This window comes from Equus caballus, chromosome 22, assembly GCF_041296265.1.
Source record: "Equus caballus isolate H_3958 breed thoroughbred chromosome 22, TB-T2T, whole genome shotgun sequence".
NCBI classification, from domain to species: Eukaryota; Metazoa; Chordata; class Mammalia; order Perissodactyla; family Equidae; genus Equus; species Equus caballus.
The window spans coordinates 15,552,663-15,576,707 of NC_091705.1; positions in this window are offsets into that span (position 1 = coordinate 15,552,663).

Sequence of the window (24,045 nt, forward strand, 5' to 3'; positions counted from 1 at the left end):
GCATTTACATATTATTTATGCAATTAAAAGGTACATTTTTAGGGGCTGGCCCCGTGGCCGAGTGGTTAAGTTCGCGCGCTCCGCTGCAGGCGGCCCAGTGTTTCTTTAGTTCGAATCCTGGGCGCGGACATGGCACTGCTCATCAGACCACGCTGAGGCAGCGTCCCACATGCCACAACTAGAAGAACCCACAACGAAGAATACACAACTATGTACCGGGGGGGCTTTGGGGAGAAAAAGGAAAAAAAAAAAAAAGGTACATTTCTAATAAAAGTTGTAATACCCAGAGCCATTAATTTGGTCTGGCTCTAAGGTCAGATAGCAGTTCCACTCTGAAGCCTTAGGCAAGATAAAAATTCCTCATATATATTTTATATGACTCCATGTTAAAACAGAAGCAAATTTCTCTAAAATAAAACATGTGTACGGACTGATAAGCTCAAGTACAATTGAAATAGTCGACTCCTCCTCTGGGAAGAGAGGTCATTATGAGGTCAAGATGGGCCATGCTCCCTGTAAACCCTTCAAGGGCATCTGAGGTGTCAGGTTTGGAGGCACCCCTTCAAACCACGCAAAAATGTCTCTAGCCTACAGTCCTTGGGGCTAAAATCTCTAAAGGAGCAAAACCTATGGGCAAAATGACAGCTATATTTGAAAGAGCTTCCTTGCATAGCTGAGAAATGTGAGAATTCACAGCTCATTTACCCAAATGCTACCTGCAGCCCCTAAGAAACCCCTCTCTTTCTCAGTGCTCCTTTTGAAGAGTCAGGGGAGGAAGACAGTGCTCACCTTCTGCTGGCCTCTGCCCACAGAAGCCTCTAACTACCCAGCTCCATGTTGGAATTTAAAGAGACAGGAGTTGAGGGAAGAAAGAGAAGACCTTCTAAGACCCTCACAGTTTGAGGGGAGACTAGAACCTTCTCTGTCATGGTGACTAAAGAGAATCCCCAATTTCTGCACAAAAAACAACCTTTTAGTGCTCTAAAGCCCACTGCTTCTCAATCTACAATGTGCACACAAAAGGCCCTGGGATTTTGTTAAAATGCAGATCCTAATTCAGCAGGTCTGAGGTGGGCCTGAGATTCGCCTTTCTAACAAGCTCTCAGAGGATATGCTACAGCTGGTCCAGGGATCACATTTTTGAGTAGTGATCACATGGTCGCTTTTAGAGAGGGGATAGAGTTTTCTTTTGTTTATCAGTTTCTAGGGTCAGGCCTTTATTAGATGTCATTTGTGAAAACTCATCTGTTAGCCCATGTGAGTATGATCTTCAAAACTGAATAAATTATAAACCTTCAGAGAGGACTGGAGGAGGAGGTGGTGAATAAGGGTGGGAGATGAACGCTTACTCTGCTCTGGGCTTTTTTTTCGTATATTTTTCTCATTTAGGCCTTACAAAAACCCTCTGAGGTGAGTGTCATTGTCCCCATTTTGTAATAATAAGAAACCGAACCACAAGCTTACAACCATCCAAGCAAAATGTGGGAAATTCTACAGGAAAAATGACCTAGTTTCTTAAAAAATAAATGGCATGAAAAAAGGAGGAGGGGCAGGAACTCCCATAGATGAACAAAGACTTAACAGATCAAATAAATGCAATATCAGGATCTTATTTGGAACCTGATTTTATTAAAAAAACCCCCCATATATAGACACTTTTGAGGCATTTGGTAAAATGGAACATGGACTGAGTGCTAGGTATTAAGGAATTGTTACTAATTTTGTTAGGTGTGGTAATGTTATTGCAATTATGTTACAAAACAGAGTTCTTATCGGTCAGAGCCTGGTTGGTGAAATTATATCCTGTCTGGATTTGCTTTAAAATACTCCACCAAAAATAAAATAGTGGGGGTGGGGGAGGAGTAGAAGAAACAAGAAGGGCAGAATATTGATGAATATTACTTTTTAAAACTATTTTGAAGCAATTTTAGACTTACAGAAAAGTTGTGCTACTTTTTAGCACAGAGGTCCTCAATGCATATTGCCCACCTTCACCTGATGTTAATATCTTAAATGACTGTGGAACAATGATCGAAACCTAGAAATTAACACTGATCTAACACCATTAACTACCTAGAGATTTTATTTTAATTTCTCCTCTCTTTTTCGTTTTTTCTCTATTAATGTCCTTTTTCTATTGCAGGACCCAGCCAGGGTCCCACACTGTATTTACTTGTCATGCCACCTTGGTCTCCTTGAATCTATGGCAGTCCCTCAGTCTGTCCTGTCTGTCATGCCCTTGACGTTGTTGATGAGCACTGGTCAGTTATTTTGTAGAATGTCCCTCAGTTTGGATTTGCCTCATGTTTTCTCAGGATTAGATTGAGGTTAGGCTGATAATTACTGAAGCTGGGGGATGTATACCTAGGTTTTCATTATACTGTTCTCTCTTCTTTTGTGTGTGTTTGCAAATGTGTAGAGTAGAAGTAAAATTTTAAAAAGTAAGGCAGGGTGAGGTTATATAAGTTCTTTAAATTGACTTACTTAAGAAATGAGCAGATCCGGGATTAGAACTCAGATTAGTTTGACTAAAATTCTGTAACTTTACATTACAAAGAGTATAATACAAAATAAAGGACATCTAGTTGTTAAGGTTGTATTCATGGGTGAGCTGTGCAGAGAGATTTTTTACTGCTCTGAACATAATGAATCAGGCCCCAGTTTATGGGTATGTACCAATAATGGATATATTAGGTCAAGGTCGAATTGTCTTGCAGGATGCTTTAGTATGCATGAGAAACTAAAATCCATATAAGCTAGCTAAAATAAATATTGAACGTAGGGTGGAGGGGTGGGTCATGGAATTCAAAGTCAGGAGAATAGCAGGCTTCTTATGGGTCAAGAATTGGGAAAAAGAAAATTGTATACATTTCTCTCTCTGGAGGCAAATGAAACAGATATTTCTGCTTCTTTCTGTGTGTCTGCTTCATTGTCCTGCTTCTCTTTCTTCTTCATCATATTCAGTAATCATTCTTCATTGCTTCTGGCCATAAAATAGTAAATGGCTGCTTCCTCTTGAGGCTACATGACCTTAGATACAGGGATTATTATCAAGTGATTCTCAACTTCTAGGCTTCATTGAAAACCCTCAGTCATATTGTTCAGTTTCGCCCATCTTGTCGGTTAAATGATCATGCCAGTCCAATGAGCTGTGACCACTGAGAGGTAGGGACATATGGTACCCGTAGTAATGAGCTTATCCATTCATTTATGGCTACTGAAAGGAGTGTGGGGAGGGCGGAGTCAGGCTAAGATAAGAAGAAACAGGCAAACTGATTCCTCAGTTTCGTAGAATTGGCCGAGTTTTCTCCCCTTTTTCTTGATTCTAAACCCTCAGAAGAGATTATAGTTGCTGATTCCTGCTTTTCACTGTTGCAGAGAGAAAAATAATCTACCAGCACTCGATGATGTGACTTACTTGAAAGACCCATGATTCTATACTAAGGAATAGGCATGGTACTAAGTTCTCTGGGTAGGTTGGCACCGTCCTTGCCCTCGAGAAGATCAGAGGCTAGTAGAAGAGACAGATGTATAAATTAAAAATGACAATACCATGTGACTAATGCTGCAGTGGAAGTACATATAAGGTTCATCAGTACAACATAAGAGGAAATGACTAGCCATGTCCGGGGAAGGTAGGTTGAAAAAGTCTTCAGAAAGAAGGGGACATCCAAGCTGGAATTTGAAGACCAAGTCTGGAAGTGAAACACTTTTCTAAGATGACTCTTCCTGCAGGATTGACCCTCAGTCCACCATCTTGGATCTATAGGGAGAGCCAAGAGGTAAACCTTCCCTACTGGAGAAGAGGGTGCAGGTATTCAGCTCTCCTGTTCTCTGCTGTCTTAGCTATTAAGGATTAAGTTGTAGGTATTTATATGTCCTGCTTTCCTGATTTCTGAGGTATTTGAAACTCATCCCCACAGATCAAGATTTCCCCTTGACTTCTTAAAAATGCTAAGTTTGTTCAGCCATGAGGTACTCTCGGAGAGCATCATTGCGTTTTCCAGTTTAGCACCATTGTGAACAGATTATCTGAGCAACCCCTACATTTGCAGTGGAGAGACAGGCAGTGTGAGTTGAAGAAGACCCACTGGTGATTTGATCTCTCTCTTGTTTATATTGTAAAATTTAAATGTGTAGGGTAGGAAGAGCTCTTTCATAATTAGGTAGTTCATCCGCTATACTGGTCTTAGAAAAACGGAAGAAGAGAGCTGGGTATGGAAAAGTGAAATAAATATTTCTGAACTCATAAATTCTAAGAACCAGAGCGGTTGACACGAACCTTTCATTGTGCCCCAAAGCATGCATTTTAACCACTAGGTTGTTGAATTTCAGGGTGGAGGATGGGTTTGGTTACTTACCAGGAGTGTGGGGTGGAGGAGATGTGTGTACATCTGCCCTTGCTGTCAACCTGTGTTGAATGTTTGAGAAGTCACAATGTTTAGAATAACAATATGTGTAAAACACAGCTGGATTTATTATAAAACTAAGTAACAGCCACACCTTTCCCCCCCATAATATACACAAGTGATGCCAGAAAAGTGCTAAACAAACTAGGTCAAAATTTGAAATGGGCATGTCTATTTACTATCCTAGGATCCATTGGCCATCTGGAGCGCACAATAAAAGGAAATCCATTAGAAGGAACTTCTCAAACATTCAAACACTGTAACTTGACTTTGCAAAGCTTAAAAGAAGAGGACAGCAGAACCAGTTCCTGCTTGGACTGGAGTTTGTTTGTTCTGCTTGTTTGAAATCAGAGCCAAAGGCCCTAATGGTTTTGACTGGCTCTAAGTGTTTTTTTGTTCCTATACATTTGGGGTGGGCCACTTTTTGCCAATGAGCCTTTGCAGACAGCACAAGACTTTCCCCTCTAGTTTTAAGGACCTTCAAAATTTCTGGGAAATCGTTCCTGAAATCATGTCTTCTCTGAAAAGCTGCCTCTGCATCATGGGAAGAAAAAGCATCGTTTAATTTATAATAATTTACAAACCCCTGCTGTGTGAGGGTAGGATGGTTGCTGTGTTGTGGAGTGTGAAAGAGGTATGAAGTGCGGGTGTGGGGAGAAGTAAACAAAAAAAAAGTAACTCTTATCCTCAAAAAAGCTTGTACTCCAGTGGGAGACAGCTATATACCCAAGTCATGCATAGGACTTCGCCGAGGGAACCCAGCTGTTTAGCAGTACTGCAAATAGCAACATTAGTGTCAGGAACAGTGCACTTCATCTTAGGGACATGGCTGGGCACAGATTGGCTTCCCCATCTGAGTGCAGATCACACCTGTGGAGGGTCCAGTCATGTATTTCATCCTTCAGTGGGTCAGCAATGGCAGAGCCTTAGGACTGAGGGCACTGGACAGACCCTTGCCTGTGATGGCGGGAGGATGCTACTAGGAAACGGTAGAGCTGGGATTAAAAATCTGGATCTGGTTGACTTCAAATCTCATAGCTTGGGTCCTGGCACAGATACAGATCACCAAGGCATTTAGTCTCTGACCCCAGATTCTTCATTGGCAAAACAAAAGGCTTGGAATCAGTAATTTCCAAAGTCTTTTTTTTTTTTTTTCCCCAAGCAATGGAATACTTCTTTCAAATAAAATATTACTCAAATGCAAGATAAAAAACAGATCAGAGTAAAACCACTTTGGCTGGAGCCCGGTTGGGAGCCAGAGCCCTGACCTCCCTCTCACCCCAGAGGAGGTCTGTGTGTTCTACTGCATTATTGTTCAGTGAATACTCCCTCTCCCTTATCCCTCCCAAGGGAGAATATACTTTGTCACCCCATTGATGTTGGGCTTGCCTGTGTGACTTGCTTTGGCCAACAGAATAGAATCAGACATGACGTTCTTCACATGAGCTTCATTTTTCAAAATGAGCTTCCATTATCAAGATGGCTTGGCATCTTGCACTGCTGTCCTTTGTTGTGAGAAAAGTATGCCCCAGGCAGTTGATGCTCCTTTAGGCTGGAAGGAAAGACAGATGGAGCATGTGTGTGTTTTGCTCTTAGCCTGGAGCAGAACCTCCACAGCCAAAGTGCAAACCTGTGAATGAGAAATAAAGGTTCGCTTTTGAAGGCCACTGAGATTTGGGGGGATGCTCGTTACACAGCCTACTCATAGCAAAGGCTGACTAATGTAAGTTTCTAAAACATATTCTCAGAGCATAGATCTAATTGGTGGAGAAAAGTGAGAATCTAAAACACTAACCAAAAAAAAAAAAAAACAATAACAACAATAACAGTTTCCCACATTTGTTCCACTGATGGCATCCATACCAGATAGTTGAGTAGTTTTTGCTACTCAGCTGCCTAGCTTTGCGGTTTCCCTGTCCTGTTTCCCAGCCTAGTTTTCCAGAGTCCAGCACAATCTGTGAGCTTCCTTATATCCCTCAAATGAATTGTTTTTTCAATGAGTGATAAAGAGTTGATTTCTGTTGCTTGTAAGCACAGATCTCTAACTGACACATATGTACCCACTGTTTTAGTCACTACTGTATCTATATATCTATACTACAAATGAAGAAGAGTAAGTTCAGACATGAGGAAGGGTGGCCATATTAGCTCATCTAAATTGGCAGTTTGGCTTGGTACTCTGCCTGTGTCTCCATTCCCAGGCCTGTACCCTCTCCTAGATGCTGTGACAGCTCACTGGTGATGACTCACAGCTGCCGTTTCTCCAGAGATTTGCTCTGGGCCTAATGGGAGCAGCCTCACCCCCACCTCCATCTCCAGCAGCCTGTAGACAGTGCCTGCACAGGGAGAAATAGGCCAGCACCTTGCCTCAGAGTGGACCAACCCTGTGACTCTGTTCGTGCTCCAGAGCTCCGGTGGGATTGGGCTGAAGCTGAACTCCAGTGAGGCCACATCCTTGCTCAGCCTTCTCCTCTCCACTATACCATGATCTTCATCCCCCTCCTCCTGAGAACTCCCTCCCTCCATCAATCATCGGCTCCTGAAGCCATGTCTCAGGCTCCGATTATAGGGAAACAAAACTAAGATACTTTCCCTCTCAAACTCCAACTCCTCCTTCCTTCCCATTAGTCATGCCACCTCTGTGACTACCACAATCTTTATGGTGAGTACTCATTTTATAGTGATATTCTCAGGGCAAAATGGGATGGGGGACCAGAAAGACCACACAAAGTGATGGATGCCCCCTTCATCATTCTGATGGCAGTGTCTAGGCCACTGCCACCAAGGAAAGCTGGCTTTTGGAAGAGTGAGTGCAGAGCTGAGCAAGGGTGGTCATGTCTGCTCATTCGTGGGCAGTATCACTTGAGAAAAGCTTGAAATGGTGCTGCCTTTAGTGGCTTTCACGCTTTGAGGCAAGAGGCTCCATCCGAGGGGCCTCGCTCATCCTTCCTCTGTGGGATCTAATTTTCTCAAATACGTTTTGGGAACCGGTCCCTCACTGGCATCTAAGCCGCCCAGAAGGGGACCCCCTACATCTTCTCTGCCATTTATTGAGCACCCACTGGCTGTATCACCATGCTCAGTACTGGGGATATAGCCATGAACCCGACTCAACCTTGCCCTGTGAAAGTTGTGGTCTATGGGGGCAAAGATATCTTAGTTTATAAGTTCGAGAATTATTTTTTTAAATCACAATGGAAATAATGACTTCCAATGAGGAGGACCAGAGACTGTATCATGGGATCTCTATAGTTCTCTATGGCCCACAATCTAAACCTCCCCTCACCTGGAATCCCTGCTTGTGACAGCCCACACAAATTTTCCAAAATATGTCTTTTCCAATAAAGATAGTGTCCAAAAATTTGTACATGTAAGTGTAGCCTTTTCTATTTAATAGTTTAACATTGAATGCAGTACTTAGAATTTTTATCACTGCATGTTTTTCCAAATGGGAGTGTCTTTGGACATGCATTCCACTTCTGGGAATTCCTTTCCTGTTCTTTCTGCCTTGTGAACTCTTACTCATCCTTCAAAACACGTTTCAGATAGTACCCACTCTGAAAGCCGTCCCCGCCTCTGCTTGGTGGACACAGCACACTTCGTAATCCATCGCCTGGAGTTTTCCTTTATGTGTCTCACCCTACAAATATACTGTGAGCTTCTTCAGGGCAAAGATCAGCCTTGAGTGTAGAGACTCAAATAATAATAAGAAGACAGAATATTTATTGAGCACTTACTGTAGATCACATATTATTCCAAGAAGGCTACATTAACTCATTTAACCTTCTGAAGCATTTTATTATCCCTATTTTGCAAATGAGGAATGAAACACGGGAGGTTAAGTAACGTGTCTGAGGTCACACAGCCAGGAGATGGCTAAAGCAGCTTTCAGATCGGGCAGAGTGTCTAGTGTGGCTTCCAAGCTCAGCTCTAAATCTCATCAGAGCTTCCTCATCTGGTAACCTCAGCCCCCTGAGTCCGTGGATAGAATTTAGGAGGACCCTTATGCAGGGATGGGAAAAACATCCCATATTTTACTTATTTTTAACTGAGTTGTAGCACTTCCTTCAATTGTGAATGTAGGCAACAGACCACAGCAGTGTTCGCAGAATCTGTGACTTTGTGATGTAGACATCACAGACATTTTCTTACCACATAACAGTTGTGGCTGCTCTCTCAAAGACTGTTTAAGTTCTTTACTACTTAGTAATTGTAGTTTCGCCCACCACTGCATGTTGTCGTTTAAAGCATTAATGAAATACAAATCATAAATTTATTTTAAAAATACTTTAACTGTGTTTCAATAAATTTTTTTCCTTTGGAATCCTACTTTTTTTATTTTATGCATTTAAAGCATCATTCTGAATGAAGTACTGAAAGATGCTACAACATGGGTACATTTCAAATCTATTATGTTAAATGAAAGAATCCAGTCATAATGGATCACATATTATACGATTCCATTTATATGAAACGTCCAGAATAAGCAAACCCATGGAGGCAGAAAGCAGATGAGTGGTGGCCAGGGGCTGGGGTACGGGGAGATGGGGAGTGGCTATGAATCGGGTGTCTTTTTGGGTGAAGAAAAATGTTCTAAAATTAGATTCTGGTGATGGTTGCACAACTCTGTAAATTATGCTAAAGACGATTGAACTGTTCACTTTAAATGCATGAACTTTATGGTATGGAAATTATATCTCAATAAAACTGTTACAACAACCGCAACGTTATTCTGTGAAGTGTCGTAGGCTTCCCCAGACTGTTAGTGGGGTTGATCGGCACGAAGGCCACGTTCAGAACTCCTGCCTGTGGCTGTGCTTGATAAATACGCAGAGAGGTTCTGATGTAAATTTAAAAAAAGACGTAACTGTTAACTATGGTGAGTTGAAGTAATTGAATTTATATCATGAAATAAACCACTGTGGTAGGACTGAGAGGATGGAATGTGACTATCAGGGAAAACTTCCTGGGTCACTTTAAGAGGATGACAGTAAGAAAACACAGGGCCTGGAGGCCTTTGGGCCCTTTGCTCCTCATGCCTGGGTGTCAAATTTCCTTCCACGGTTTCAATTAAGTCCCTGCTCCCCAGGGAACCCCAGGGGCAGGCCACAGCGACTTCCTTTCCTTTTTAGCCCACCCCCACCCCACTAAGATGCCTCTGGGTTGAGTACAAAGAAATTCCTCTTCTGCCCTTTCCTGGAGCCATCACCTTTGTGCGCAAAGAGTTCATATTTGTGGCTTGTCCCTTAGTATTGTTGGCGGGGAACTCCGAATGAAAAATAGTTTTCTTGGTGCCTTTGCTTCAGGCAGCTCCTCCTGGAAGGTCCCCCCTCTCCTCTCCTTCTTCCTCCTTTAAGGCCCAAGCAGGGGCCCTGCCTCCTCCAAGAAGTCTTCCAAGAGGACTTCTCTGATGACCAAGTCCATCCTTCCATGGCATGAATGATGTCCTCGCCTCCCTCAGCTCCTTTCTCGCTGCTCATCGGTGCCCCATGCTTAGCATGGCAGCAGAGGCTGTTGGTGCCCTGCCTGAGGTCCACTGCAGCTTTAGGGGGCATTTCCTGTACGTGCAGATAGCTTCCTGTCTCAGGCACCTGCTACACTATCGGCCTGAAGGGTTTCCTGGCTGGAGAAGGTGCTCAGCCAGGATAGCCAGAGATTTAACAAGCCCAGGAACAGTCTGCAACAAAAGAAGGACAGGAGTTAGTGGGTAAAGATCTCATTTTCCTAATACTTCAGGGGGATGATTCTAGCGTGTATTCCCAGAAGAACTGAGCCCCAGGTGTCTACATGGTAAGCTGCTCATTAGTACATCCTTTATTACCTTGTCTTTATTCTGGGTCTCACTTCGCCACCCATCACCTGTGTTGGTTGAGAACATCTCCCAAATAAACTGCCTGCACCCACGTTCTTGTCTCAGGGTTTGATTTTAGGGGATCCCAATTAAGGCCAGCGTGCATGAGATATGGCTATAAAGGACTGTAACAGCCCTTTAAGCATGATGAATAGCAGAGGGACCTGTCGAGTAACAAGCCCAGGGCCAGGCAGCTCCACTGGGACGCAGGCTCCTTATTTCACTATTCTATTCCACTAACTCTGCCATTGCTCAGACATTTTTGAAGAGCCTCTTTTTGAACTGACTTCAGCACCCACAGAATATTGGAATCAAATCTCCGTTAATTTTCATTCCTGAGCATTAAGCAAATTGTTTTAAACTGCCAAAAGTGAATTCAGACCAGGTCTAAAAAGCAAAATTGATTCAGGTAGGTGACAGAACTCTTTTTCCTCCTATGGAGAAAAAATGACTCTGAGGGGGAATTCTAAGAATATGCTACCCAAGTCACAATAGCCATAGGTGGAAACGACCCAAATATCCCTCAAGTGATGCATGGACAAACAAATGTGGTCTGTCCCCACAATGGAATATTATTCAGCCCTGGAAAAGAACAGTGGTCCATGCCACAACGTGGATGAACTTTGAAAACATTAAGTGAAAGAAGTCAGACACAAAAGGCCACATACTGTATGATTCTACTTACATGAAGCATCTAAAAAGATAAATCTATAGAGAAAGAAAGCAGATTAGCGGGTGCCAGGGGTTGGGTGGAAGCAGAAATGAGGAACGATTGCTTAATGCATATGGGGTTTCCTTTTGGGGTCATGAAAATGTCTTGGAACCAGATAGATGTGATGCTCGTATAATATTGTGAATGTACTAAATGCCACTAACTTGTAAACTTTAAAATGGTTAATGGTTAATTTTATGTTACATGAATTTTTACCTCAATTAAAAAAAAAATGTGTGTGTTAAAGTATGTGTTCCTGATGTCCTTCTCTCCTTTTCCTGCAGGCAGGGTTGATATTTTAACTATTTCGCAACCTTGATGCAGACCACCTGTGGTGCTGGAGCAAGCCAGAGCAGCAGGTCTTCGAGGGCCGGCTCAGAGGGGCCTGGGCATTTGGGGCCATGAAGGGGTATAGTGGGGGCAGGACAGTGGCTGTTCACCACCTGGTAGGGAAGTATTTCAAGATCTTATCAACTGGATAGTCTTCCCGAGGTATACTGGCTGAGCATCAGTTCCGCCCACAGGGGACTATTGGGAGACTGACCTCTGTGTTTGCCTAGTGGGGTCTTTGTTCAAAACAGTTCCTCCTCCCAGCCCCATGGTCCAAAATGAGGGCATGTTTACAGCCTCGCTGTGCCTAGGGAGGGGTGGCACTAGCTCCAGGGATCCCATCAGCATCTCACACTACGGCCCCCAGGGCGTGATGCCAGAAGGACACGCTGGAGCAGGATGTTTACCACCTCCCCATCCTCATCCCCTCCCTACAAAGGCTAGGAAAATCCACTTTGAAACCCAATGGAAGCACAGGTTGGGGGATGGGCCCCATAGCCTTGCTATTCAGAGTGGCGTCACCTGCGAGCTTGTCAGAAATGCAGAAACCTGGAACCCACCGCAGCCCTGCTGAATCGGGACCCCTGGGTGATTTCTACGCACGTTACAATTTCAGAAGCTCAGCTTTAGGAAACAATCCCTTAGATTGTCTTTCTATTTTGTCTCAAAAATGTAGGTTTATGTCTCCCTCCCTTGTAGTTCTCTTACTGCCATAATTTGAAAAGAACACGTTGTGGATCTCTCTGGATACTATCCAGGGCTTTTCTAGACAGAACCAAAAGCAGCTCATAGAAAGCCCATGATTTCTTTAAAGTCCCCTGTTTCATCTTAGAAATTCATGTGAATTTTGCACTCTATTCCATGGTGTATTGATGTTTACCTTAACATAAAATTGTTTGCTTTTTACCTCCAAAATCTTTGAATGGAATTGAGGCTTCAGGAGTCTTTCGGCTTCATCATATTTTTATTCCCCAGGGCTTGAATCCCCGACGGGCACACTGCAGACTGAAAAGCAGATGTAAAGTGACTCAGGAAGTTAGTGATTCAACAGGGAAACCACGGGCATTTCAGACTCCAATTATGAGGGTAAATGCAAGGATACAGAAATACAATTAAAAGAGAAGACCTTTCTTTGAATTCTTAACTGCGGGTACTGCCCACAGAATAGAAGTAAAAATTCACGCGAGGTCTTCCACTACAGCAGGACAGATGTAGAATGGCTCCATAAAAGATGTCTGGACTCAGTCACTATCTTAGGTTGGGTTCCCTCGAAGCAGAGCCTGAGACGACGATTTGTGTGTGTGATTTATTGAGGGCGCCTTTCAGGAGAAGGGAGTGGGGGAAGCAGGCTGTGCCTGGGAGCCCAGCAAGGATGTAGCCTTAGGGAAAGTCTAGGGAGCTGATTCACAGGGAGCTCTGGAGCATGAATCATACCACAGATTTGTCTCACCTTGAGGTGAGAGCGTTGGCATTTTTGTACCCCAGTGTCAGCCAGCCATTGACTGGGCTGCTCCAGGAGGCAATGGTGCATCTGGGCAATGTAAGTCTTATTCATTCCAGGGCAATTCTCTGGAGAAATGGACCTTCTCTGTTAGCAGTAAATCCTCATTGCTGCCCAGTAAGGAGGTCTGGGAGGGCAACAACAGCGCCCTCTATGGCCTCCATGATGGTATCTGACATCGACATTCCCATAATGCTGTTCTTTTACTTAGAGATTGCATCCTGTTTGATTTAATCCCTTCCATATATATTGACGTCATTTTCTTTTTTAAACTGTTGCTGGACATGATCACTGTGGACATCCACTGCTTCCTGCCCTTGAAAACAAAATTCCCAAAGGATCCTGGTGATTCCCACCCAATGCCTTACCCACTTGTCATCTCATTCAGGTGTAGTTCCTGAGGTGGCTCCCTTCCTTCCCACTTTTGATTTCCATGTGGTCCTGCCCTGGCCACACCCATCAGTCTGGGAGAGCTTTTTCCTGAGCAAAGAGTCCCAAGGAAATAACAAAAGGGCAGCCCTGGCCTTACTGTTCTAGCTGATTATTTAAACAGCTGCCAGAGAGCTGCAGCTGCCTTGGCAAGAGTCCACAGTAAGGAAGGGAGTGAACCAACATGTGATGAACACAGTCACTGCGGTTTCCATGCAGGGAGGCACCCTCGAGTGTCAAGTGGCCTGTAGACACCCAGATGCAAGAGGCTTGCAATCGCCTTGAGTGATTGGGTGTTGAGGAAGGTGGGCGACTTTCAGACTGTACAGAATCTGGGGATGGTTTAATTAGTGCATTAGTTAATCAGGGTTCTGATGTCAAAATCATCTTGAGACAAGCACATTGCTTTTCTTTACCCCCTTCATTTCTTTCGCACCCTCTTTTCCTCTCTGCACCCTTTCCACTGTCCCCAGGCTGAGAATGTGCCACCGTAACTGGTTGTCCGTGTTCCATGGGTGGAACCTGAAATAGTCTAAGCAGACCTCAGGAGTTCAGAAATAATTCCTGAGAATTTACAATAAAATTTATTCCCAAAGCAACCATTTTATTTTTTATTTTTCCAAGGACTCACTCTAAGTGATAAGCAATATGTCTGTTTAGCATGTAGATGTCTTTTCTGGGAAGAGCAGTACTTTTTTTTTTATCATAGTGGGTTCCAAGGTCTTTGTTATGTTGACTGATAACACGTGACCGAGAGTTCTTTTTCCATGGAGTCTCTCCTGAGATTACTGCTTCAGAATATATTTTGGGAAGGGTTAGATTTTGTATTAGTCTGGATTCTCCACAGAAACAGAACCAAGAGGAGATAGATAAATAGAGAGAGATGTACTATATGGAACTGGCTCGTACAATGTGTTGGCTGAGAAGTCCAAGATCTGCAGTCCGCGAGCTGGAGACGCAGGAGAGCTGAGGGTGTAGTTCCAGTCTGAGTCCAAGGGCCTGAGACCCAGGACAGTCAATGGCTCCAGTGTGAGTCCACGTCCGAAGGCAGGAGAAGACCAGTGTCAGGCGAAGACAGTCAGGCAAAAAGAGAAAATTCTTTCTTAGCCTTTTATTCTTTTCAGGCCCACCTACAATGGGGAGAGCAATCTGCTTGACTCCTTCCACCAATTCCAGTGTTAATCTCATCCAGAAACACCCTCACTGACGCACCCAGAATATGTTGAACCAAATATCTGGGCACCTCGTGGCCCAGTCAAGCTGACATATGAAATTAACCATCCCAGATCTATTCCAATCTCCCTCAGTTTTAGTATCTCAGGTCTGATCCTGATCAGCTCTGTCCTCCACCGACAGGAAAATCTACCTTTTGAGCCCACAGTTTGTTTATCTGGGAAACGAAAATTTTGAACAAGATCACCTATGAGGTTTTGACTATATGATTTAATATACTTTCACAAAATTCATAAAATGCGATCATAGTCACACTTGATCTTTCTTTGGGATAAAAGGGTTTGGCCTTGCTTTATATCTGGAATTATGTGTGCTTATATGCAAGAGGGTATCGAACTGTGGTGGCAGAGAAAGTAAGTGGCCTATCAATAATTGTCATTTTAATCCAAGCAAAAGACTGTATTCCCAAACCTCTCTTAAAAACTACGGATGGCCAAAAAACCCCCATATGGGAACTGTTGGGTGGGACTTCTGAGAAAATTCCTTTAGAGAGATACAAACAGCTAGAGCGGACCCCACTTTCTTTTTCCTCCTTCCTCCTGCTTCTTGCCTGGAACAGAGATGTAATATTTGGAGCTCTAGCAGCCATTTTGAACCATGAAGACATCTTGAGATTGAAAACGATAAACTAATAAAGGCAGAGCAGGAAAATAGAACCTACTTTTCATCTGACACCACAGAGCCTTCATACTAGCCCTGAACATCCACCTCTGAACTTCTTTTATATGTTGGAGAAATGAACTTCTACCTTGCGTAAGTCACTTTATTTTGAAAGTCTTATAGGAACTGAATTCAATTCTGATCTGATATCAGAGAGAACCTAGATTCTGATTTCTTCAAAATAATGTTTCTCAAACTAAAGAATGTATCTGAGGGATTGTTAAATCACAAATTACCGGGTGCAGTCCCAGAACTTCTGATTAAGTAGGTCCAGGGTCAGATAATTTGCACTTCCAACAAGCTCCCAGATGATGCTGACTCTGCTGGCCCAGGGACCATACTTTGAGAACCACTGTCTCAGAACATCTCTCATTCATTGGGACAGGGAGAAAGGAAGCTTTGCCTCTTGACAAAATGGTGTCATAACATGGATTATAGGGTGTCAGCAAAATGCTGTCTTTCAAAACATCTTTAAATTTAACTTCCAAACTCACGATGAATGGCATCTTAGGAAGTTTTCATTTACATTCACAGGACACAATGGGTCCTGAGTTCTTTCTCTGAGAGCTAAGTGTTGAGAAGCTGGAGTTGACAAGTCAGCTGCAGGCAATTGGGCAGAGAAATAGCTATGTGGAAGGTTGTGTGTGTTGCTGTTTCCACCATGGGGTGTTGCTCTTTTCTGTTATCCTAAACAAATGTCTATCAATGTTTATAACAGTCTCAAGTGCTCTCTTTATTGATACCAAGATCTGGAGGGACATGTTTTTCCCTAAAGAGAGAGGAAGAAGATTAACAATCAGGACAATTTAACCCCGTGTTTTGGAAAGTCATCTCGGGATGTCCCCCAGCCTGAGGAAATGTCACGTTCCCAAGTCTCCTCAGGGCAACCCTTGGTCCCTTGTTTCTTGAAGGGAGCGGTGTGTGCGAGAGGGTCTCCTTCTCCCTCTGCTCCAGTTCACCAGTGACAAATGGGCACTCAGTAACCTGTGTGTGGGAACTGCGGGGACCTGTTCGAATGCCTGGGTGGGCTGTGCTGCTGGGGCGCAGGGCCGCCTGTTTCCCGGGAATCACTTCCCAAGCTCAGCATTCCGTCAGCATTAGTCACAGCATCTTTCACTGGGATTGTGGCGGGGAAGTTCTGGGCTTCAGGACTGATTTTGTGTTCAGGTTTTTATGGAGAAAGAGAAGTGCAGGCACAGGGGGTGCATTCAGGTCTTGGAGAAACCACAGTCCCTCCTGCTGACATGCCCTTTCACTTCCTCTTCACACTTGTCCCAGGACAATCCCCCCCAGGTCTGAGCTCCGAGTACTTACCTATTTGCTTCCACGTTTTTCTCTCTGGCCACTTGGCGCAGACTAAACGCTTAATAAAAGTGTGTGGAACAAATGAGTGGCAAACGTGCCATAGGTATGAATCAGCTAGGATAGCCTAGGGTATGCAGCTGGTGGTACCTTTGTTTCCTTCTTTCCTTCCTCCGTTCCTCCCTTTCTTCCTTCCTCCCTTCACAGGATGCCACCGGAGCTCCAAGTCAACATTTTGTTGAGATGCAATTTACATACAATGAAATTTACACACAGAGATGTAATTTACATACAGTAAATTACATACATAATTTATAAATCTTGTGTACAGTTTGATGGTGGTGTAACCATCACCCAGATCAAGAAAGGAACACTTCCATCAGTCCAGAAAGTCCTCTCATGTCCCTTTTGAGTCACTTGCCCCCCTCCCCTGCCCCTAGAGGAAACTGCTAGTCTGATTTTTATCACCATAGATTAGATTTCCCTGTTTCTGAACTTCATATATATGTCTGGCTTCTTTCACTCAACATAGAGTTTTTGAGATTAAATGGCACCTTTCTTAATTTTCTTAAATATCAAATTACCTGACCTTGAGCGCCTGCAGCATTAGGCTCCTGGCCATTCATCTGAGTCTATGTTGGGGCCCCCACACCCAGCCTCAACTACAGGGTCATGGCGCATCTGGGGAAGGGAGGAGGGCAGGTCTCAGGCACGGAGCACTTCGTGAGGCCCCTCCCTTCCTCATTCACACAGGTTGCCCCATGGAGCCTGCACAGTGCTTAGAAACTGAGACCACTGGGCTTCCGGCAATTCTTAGACAAGGCTCCTCTGCTGAGGCCCAGGGCCGCAGTGTCTGAGAATGCCTCCTAGGTGTCCTTGTGGCTGCCCTCTGGAGGTCCACTCCACCTCAAGGCTCCACCTTGGATCCTCAGAACTGGGGGCCTCCAGACCTCTATCTGCTGCCCAGCCTGAGGAACCTCCTCTCTTTTTCCTTCCTTCCCATTCCCTCTACCCCAGGAATTGGCCTCAGTGTCTTCATTCCTTCCTTTACAAAAGCCAGGAATAAGATTGTTTTCTTCCAGCAACTTCTTTATAGCCTGGCCTGGTCCTGAGACACAAAGGCCATCCTTGAGGTACTCCTGAGACCGGTGCTCCAGGACTCCACATCAGCTGCTCGTTGACCTCTCAGCAAAATCTCCAGTCCACAATAAATTGTTCACTTTGGTGAATTATTAAAGTCACTCCCTTGCAAGCTATTTTAATTCTGGCTTCTTCATAGTCACCTGGCAAAAAAAGAAAAAATGAATAACCCAACACAAAATCCCCCTTAAAGCTCAATACCTACCCAACCTACACCAGCACCAGAACCACGGAAGGTTTGTGAGGAAAATGCACAACCATGCTGACTACTTTCCCTTCACCTTTAAGGCCGCAAATCTCCCTTAATACATTCGCAAGAATGTTCAGTTTCCTCATTTCCAAAACAGCTCTTCCATACCTTCTTCTGTCTCCTCCAATTTCTTAACCCATTCCCTCCCCACCCCCAACACACATATATCTCCACCCTCCTCAGTGGGTGACCTATTTCAGATTCCTGTGAGAAAAAGGAAGCAGCCAACCAAACTCCAACATCTTATTATTCCCAAATCTGCAAGGCACCGGCAACACTCACTCTCTCGGCCTCCCCTCCTGCTGCTGAGGATATCCTATGTCCTCAGGATCCTGTGTCTTCTCCCCTTTCTTAAGGACTTGGTTCCTGAAACTACCCTTTCTTTCTTTCCTGCGTTACTGATTTCTCCCTTTTTACTGGATTATTCCTTTCAGCACATAAACATCCTCTAGTTTATTTTATTGTAATAAACAAATTCCCCTGGAACCAATGTATCAGTTTGCTAGAGCTGCTGTAACAAAGCCCACAAACTAGATGGCTTAAAACAACGAGATTTGTTCTTTCACAGTTCTGGAGTCTAGAAGTCTGAAATCAAAGTGTTGGCAAGGCTGTGCTCCCTCCAAAGTTTCTAGGGGACCATGCTTCCTCACCTCTTCCAGCTTCTGGTAGCCCCAGAGGTTTGCTGGCTTGTGGCAGCATCACTCCAATCTCTGCCTCTGTTGTCACATGGCATTCTGCCCTCATGTGTCTCTGTCTCTCTCTCTTCCCCTCTTCCTATAAGAACACCAGTCATACTTGATTAAGGGTTCACCTTACTCCAATATGACCTCATCTTAACTAATTACATCTGCAAAGCCCTATTTCCAAATAAGTTCAATTTACAAAAATCAGGAGTTAAAGCTTGAGCATATTTTTCTAGGGGACACAATTCAACCCAGAGCAACCACCTGTCTCCCTCCAACTGTTGTGCAACATCTCTACTCCCCTTTGTGTAGAGTGGTTCATTGTGTCCCCTCCTTGAATTCAACCTCCTCACCCAGGCCACACTCACCCCACATTCCATAGAGGCCACTCTTGTCGAGGCCAACCATGACTCTAGGTTGCCAAATCCACCCGTCACTCCTCTGGTCTTCTTGAACCTAACATCTCAGCACCATTGCACCATTGATGACTTCTTTCTCTGGTCTTCCATGCAATAACACGCTCTGGATCCTTGCTCCCAGTCCTTGCCTCTGCTTCTCAGCCTCCTTTGTTGGCATTGACATCTATAGATTGGAATCCCCCAGAGATCAGTACCAGGCCCCTTCCCTTCTCCTTCAATACTTTCTTCTTGGATGACCTGATTCATTCCCATGTTTTCAAACCCCACCGATGTCTACAGACCAGTCTGCTTTCTGGACCTCTGGACTCTCATATTCCACACATTTTTTTACATGTTCATTTGGATTTTTGATAGGCATTTCAGTCGTAACACAGTCAAAATCGAACCCTTGATTTTTCTCTCAACCAGTGTTCTCCCATTCTTCCCAGTAAAAGGTATTACCATTTGCCCAATTATTCAAATGAAAAATTTAGGTTTGAGTTCTTTTTTCTCTTGTGCTTCTCTCCCTCAGCGATCTCCCATCCACCAGCATGTTGTGTCAACTGTGTCTTCACAGCATGTATTTTTTATGTCAGTCTTACTCTGGGCTGGTCCAGGTGGCAGTCATCTCTCATTGGATAACTAACAACCTTCTAACTGGTCTGCCTATTTCCAATCTTATTTCTCAGAATTCATTCTCCTTAAGGAATCCAGAGTGATTTTTTTTTTTTGCTTTTTCTGATTCTGTCATGGTTGCTAATATCTCACTGGCCAAAGCAAGTCTCATTGACCAAGCCCAGTGACAGAGCAGGCAGGCACTAGAAAGTTAAACAGCAAAGGGCAGGGACACAGAGGAGGGTATAGTATTGAGGCCACTAATGTCATCAGCCTTCCCCAATATGGTATTCTCCAGCCCGTGCTACATATAAGGCGCTAAATCCACATCTTGGTTAATGAATGAAATGGATATTTCTTTCATAAAGAACAAAAGAAAAAAAACAATTAATATATTTTTAAAAAATTACCCTGGCACAAATAGTTGTAATACCATGGTCAAGTGAGGGATGTTTAATTTGGGGATTTCTGAATGGGCTTCAGAGTGTTGAAGAATCTCTGAAATAGCATAAAATTAGGAAATCCTGTCCTTCTGGGCAGACAGAAGGCCATGCTACAACCCATGTCACACCTACTCCCTTGGCTGGGTGCCGTTGTGCAGTACACAAATCGTGCAACTGTATGCAGCAGCTCTGGGCACCCACATCTTAGGATAACTGTGACCTTTTCTCTCTGTCTTTAGTGTAGCTGGCTTGATTAGGGCTGCGTCTGGCTGTTTGGAAGCCCTCATCCTTCCACTTTCAGTGTGGATTCTCACAAGCCGATTATTTCTTGTCGCCTCGATTAGAGGAAGAAAGTGGAGAGTCATTCTGTCTGGAAAAACACTTAGCCCCTGATGGGTCTCCTGGGGTGACTTCTGCCTGGAAATCCACCTGCATCTTACTGTGGCCCTTGGAGGAAATTATTCTTTAAGCCCTGAACATAGATCAATTTGCCTCATCCTGAGGAAGCATCTTTAGACCAATGCCAATCCCAAGTGAAGCACCAAGGCGGACACAGCTGAGGTTACTGCAGGTAATGCCAATCAAACAAGATGGCACACAATGGCCTCCCTAACTACCCCATCTCTTTAAAACCTTTTTTACATGTTCAAAATGTCTCTAAAATGGCTAATCCTTGTTTGGCCCAAGGGATAGTCTCATTCCTAGGGAGGTGGTTTCTAACATATTTTTGTGGACAGCATAAATAATGTAAAGGGATTGTCTTCTTATTTATAATAACTATATTTTTGAAACTTACTATTATTGTAGCTCTTTTCAAGGCTTCAAAGGGAAGGAAATCCAAACCATGATAATAGCGTAAAAATTGATGTTTTAATGAATATGACTATATCTGTCTTTTCATGAGGTTTTAAAAATTAAATTGTATTATAATATCCTTCTTTTAAAATATGTTCTTAATTTCTTTAGACACTCTAATTTCTTTTAATCACAAGTAATCCATATCACCAGAAAGTATAAATAAGTAAAAGGCAAGAAGAAGTGATATCATTGATAAACATACCAGCTAGATTGACTGTGTGATTTTTATGGTGTTAAGTACAGAGTTCAACTTCAGACGGGAACATTTTTCTAAATGGTTTTACTCCTCCTGAGTTCCTCATGGCCCTAGAATAGTTATGGCTATTGATTACTCAAGATGAATCTACAAAGCTATAGAAAATAACTGTTTAAGATGCTAAATGAAGCAGGAAATGATGAACTGAGTTCTCCAGGGTCAAGTGGTGGATAATGTTTTTATGGAGAACTTTCCATGAAGAAAGACTCAGGTGTTGCTAAGATGCCACTTCAAAGACATAACAAGTCTATTAAAATTTCCAGTGCTAATCCTGAGATGATTGAGCTAAATCCCTTCAGATTATTATAAGCATCCCGTGGCCTTGAATGCATTGTCTGGAATTCTAATGTTGCTGATTACTGTGGTTTGTTAGATAACTGACTCAGAGAGTGATCTGGAATCAGGGAAGAAATGATCAGGTTTCTGCTTCATGGTTCACTTTTGAAAAGAGCCACGAACAGTGCAGAAGATATTGCTAGACTTTGTCCCAGTAAAAGCTTCCTCTCTATTTCATCTCTCCAGAATTACAGGTCATTACCAGCAACAAACCATGTAACTGAATCTCCAATAGAAACACTTTGTCAGATAGCTATGCTATTTTCTGAGACAATTTTCCAAGTGACATAAAGAAATTAAAAGTTATCACAGAAAGCAATCTGCCCAGTTAATCTTACCTCTTCTAAACCCAGAACAATTTTCAAAACAACTTGTTTCTAAAGCATGCCATCAGCCATCAGAAGCAGATTCTTATAGATTTGGAGATGGCGTAGTTTTTTTGTAAAGAGCCTGATAGTAACATTTTTGGCTTTCTGGGCCATGTGGTCTTTGTTTTGACTAGTCAAATCTACCTTTGTAGGAGAAAGCAGTAAAGGAGTGGGTGATGCCATGCTCCAATATAACTTTATTTATAAAGACTGGGGCAGCCTATAGGCCTTAGACCACAGCTGCAAATCTTTCTTTTAGAGTCCTCGAAGCAAGCAACCAGTCTTGGTGTGTTTTTTGTCGGGGGAGAGAGAGTTAGAGACTTATGGTTGAAGTTTGGAAAATACAAAGTTAAAGTTTTTGAAAAAATAAAATCCCCCAAACCAAAACCGAAAAACCCAAAAAAAAAAAAAAAAAAAAAAAAAAAAAGGCAAAAATCATGCTAACTTTACGTGAAAAACAGTGGTTTTGAAAACGTTTTTTTACCTCAAGGGAATACATATATTTTTTCTCAAATGAACATTTATAGGAAACTCAGCGTATAAAAGAAATTAAAAAGGAATTCCAGTATTTGAAAGGGGAAATCTGACTGCTCATCTTCTTTTTTGCCCTCTCAGCAATCTCCTCATATATTTCTAGAAAGTTTCAAAGTCTCTTGAATAGAATTTAAAATCCACTGCTCCAGTATAATAGAAAACACACCTTGCCTCTAATTAGAGCTACAAGACTTAGTAAATAAAAATACAGGATATCCAGTTAAATTTGAATTTCAGATCAACAACAGACTTTTTTAGTATAAGCATATCATATGCAATATTTGGAACATACACATACTAAAAAGTTACTTGTCAATCTGAAATTCAGATTTAACTGGGCATCCTGCATTTAACGGGCAGCCCTCTCTCTACTCCTTCCTTTAGCCGCTCTCTGCCTCGTCCATAACATGATGAAAATTCTCATCTGTAAAGTGGGGGAACTGATAGTTCCTACATAACAGGATTTTTTTTTTAAAGAAGTTAATTTTTGACAGCACATACAAGAGTTCCTGGCACATAGTAAGCACTATATTACTACCTATTAACTATTACTAGTTATATCATTAGCTAATTAACTACTGCTAGTAGTGGCATTGGTTAGTAAGTGGTTGTAATAATTCTTACCAACTGATGTAATTATCATGGACTGAAGTGTGTCCCTCCAAATTCATATGTTGATGCCCTGACCCCCAACAGGATGATAGATGGAGAGAGGGCCTTTAAAGAGGTAATTAAGGTTCAATGAAGTCATAAGGATGAGATCCTAATGGATATGACTAGTGTCCTTATAAAAAGAGGGAGTGACACCAAGGATGTGTGCACCTTGAGAAAAGGCCATGTGAGGACACAGCAAGAAGGTGGCCATCTACAAACTAAGGAGAATGGCCTCAAGAGAAACCAAACCTGCTGACATCTTCATCTTGGACTTTCAGGCTCCAGAATTGTGGGAAAATAAATTTCTGTTGTGTAAGCCACCCAGCATCTGGTATTTGTTACGGCACCCTAGCAAACTAATACAGAAATCACACACATGGATTTTAAAAAATACATTTCCATTGGCCACTTCAGAAACTGAGATGTTGGGGGCTGGCCCGGTGGCACAGTGGTTAAGTTCACATGTTTCACATCTTGGTGGCCCTGGGTTTGCCGGTTTGGATCCTGGGTGTGGACATGGCACCACTTGGCAAAAGCCATGCTGTGGTAGGCGTCCCATGTATAAAGTAGAGGAAGATGGGCATGGATATTAGCTCAGGGCCAGTCTTCCTCAGCAAAAAGAGGAGGATTGGCAGTAGTTAGCTCAGGGCTAATCTTCCTCAAAAAAAAAAAATTGAGATATTTTAAATATGAGTTAAAAATGATAATATATTAATAAATTGATCTGATGATTCCTTTTGTTAAACACTCTGAAATATTTCTTATTTTTCTACCTTCTAAAGTCTTGTTCTTCTTTGAAGTTTTTAACTTATTTGAAGTATATTTTTGTAATTGTCTCATATTATAAGATGTCCCAAAAGATGAAAGTAAAGTATCTTGGGGAAGAGAAGCTTTGGCCAAAAGCAATAGAATTCTAGCCCACATAAAAGGTAACTTGGGTTTGTATCTTCAAATTCTGAAACTTCAAATTTTCTTTTCTTCTTCTTCCTCTTCTTATGTCACTAGGATTAATGAACTAGGTACAGAGTAGGCGTTTACTTTTAGTTTTTTGTGATATTCATTATCCCAGCTGGACCAGGCAGC